We start from the raw sequence: 1,893 nt of genomic DNA, 5'->3' as shown, positions 1-1,893 counted from the left end.
TGATTTATCTAAAAATACAGTGGTTAAAAAAAAAAAAGGTAACCAATGCTCTAATCAAATATCAAAAAGGAAAACAAGCCCAAAACAAAATAATAACAATAACGACAACAAAGAAAAAGAAAACATAGCAAAAGAAAAAAACGTTAAAAATCATCCCAGGTGATAGATAAAAGATATTTTAAAAATCTTCCTCTGTGTATGTGTGTTTTGTCTGCGTCTGTACCACGCGTGTACCTGATGCTACAGAGGCCAGATGAGGAGGACACTAGATTCCCTTGGAACAGAATTATATGTTTCTTATGTAAAACTTACATGTTTCTTAGTTGCTATGTGGGCGCTGGGGACTGAGTCTGGCTCCCCCAGAAGTATCTTCCAACAAGAAGTGGCCTTCCAAAGGCTGAGACCCTTTAATGTACAGTTCGTCAGGCTGTGGTGAACCCCAACCATGAAGTTATTTTCATTGCTACCTCATAACTAATCTTGCTACTGTTGTGAATTGTAATCTAAATATTGGTGTTTCCCGATGGGGTCGCGACCCACAGGTTGAGAACCATAGCTCTGGACTCTTAACCACTGTGTCAGTTCTCCAGCCCAATAAAGAAAAAAAGAAATATGAAGAACTAGAGTGCTATCACTTCAACCTAGAATGCTTCTAGAGGCCCATGTACCAAAGGATTGGTGCCCTACTTGTGGCACCATTAGGAGGTGCTGAACTGGTAGGGGGTGGAGCCTGGTGAGAAGTTTAGTTAGCTAGTGGGGGGCGAACTTGAAGGGTTGGGACCCATGTTCTTTCGTCTCTCTCTCTCTCTCTCTCTCTCTCTCTCTCTCTCTCTCTCTCTCTCTCTCTCTCTCTCTCTTTTATTGGGGGAGGGTTCATCAATCCTTGGCGGCCACCTTCCTCATGGCTGCCAGCCAGTTGCTCATCTCCTCCCGCCTTCGCTTGGCACAGATGTGCATGCCCACCCTCTTCTTAACGAACTTGAGTGAGTGCTTGTCCTTGGACACTTTGAGCAACTCCATGGCGTGAAGCCGCACACTCCTGGATCAGGTCGGCCACAAACTTGGTGTGCTTGGTGAGGTTCACGCGGCACTGCCGGCTGTGTCTCAGCTTGCTGACATTCTTCTTCGTCGTCACCTTGTGGCCCTTGTTGAGGGTGGCCCAGGGCCATTGGGTAGCGCAGGGCCATGGCTGCTGCTCTCCGATGGTGGGCAGGACAGGAAGTCCTAACTCTCCTTTGCGTCCTTGCTTGGCTTCACACTCTCATCATGATGAGGGCCTCACCACAGGCTCTCACTAACAGGTTCAATTCCTGTGCAGCTGAAGCTCTGGAACCCTGAGCTGAAGAAATCTCTTGTATAAGTTGTGTCTCCCAGCTATCTTGTCACAGTGACAGGAAGCTGACTAACAGAGACCATGAAGAGTTTTAAGATTATCTAGTTCCTTGGGCACCAGGGTAGAGGCCTGGAAACGGGGAGAGTGGTGTAGGGTCAGCTCCCTCAGCCGAACAGAGAGGGCTGGGGGTCAACAAAGCCATGTGAATAGCACAAGACCAGAAGCTTGTGCACACAGGACAACCAGGATGTGTCACAGAAAAGTGCAGTGCCATGAAGCCACCGGGCCTGTGCTCAAAGGGCACTGTAAATAGTCTGCCTTCAAGGGAAGTCAGTCAGTCTGAAAGGCGGTTCAGCTCCTAGGCCTTCAAGACAGACAAGAACAACAGAACCCCCTGAATATTTCATTCATTCATTCTTCTCTGGAGGATTCAAAGTAGGGAAGGAGAGAAGGAGAGATTACTCATTACCATCAATGTGACACACGCCCTTATTCCAGAGCTCAGGAGGCAGAGGAGGGGGGATTTCTGTGAGTTTGAGGTCAGCCTGGTCTACAAAGTG

At 47.8% G+C, this 1,893-nt stretch overlaps 1 pseudogene; it reads right to left on the bottom strand.

Annotated features, from left to right (window-relative positions):
* Nucleotides 1-876: 876 nt before the first annotated feature.
* Nucleotides 877-1,187, bottom strand: LOC110310095 (large ribosomal subunit protein eL36 pseudogene; annotated as a pseudogene).
* Between the last annotated feature and the right edge of the window lie 706 nt (nucleotides 1,188-1,893).

The sequence above is a fragment of the Mus caroli genome, unplaced genomic scaffold, assembly GCF_978045245.1.
Source record: "Mus caroli unplaced genomic scaffold, Mus_caroli_1 scaffold_16, whole genome shotgun sequence".
NCBI lineage: Eukaryota > Metazoa > Chordata > Mammalia > Rodentia > Muridae > Mus > Mus caroli.
Note: the sequence above shows the minus strand (reverse complement) of the source record. Positions and strands in the feature narration are given on the sequence as shown.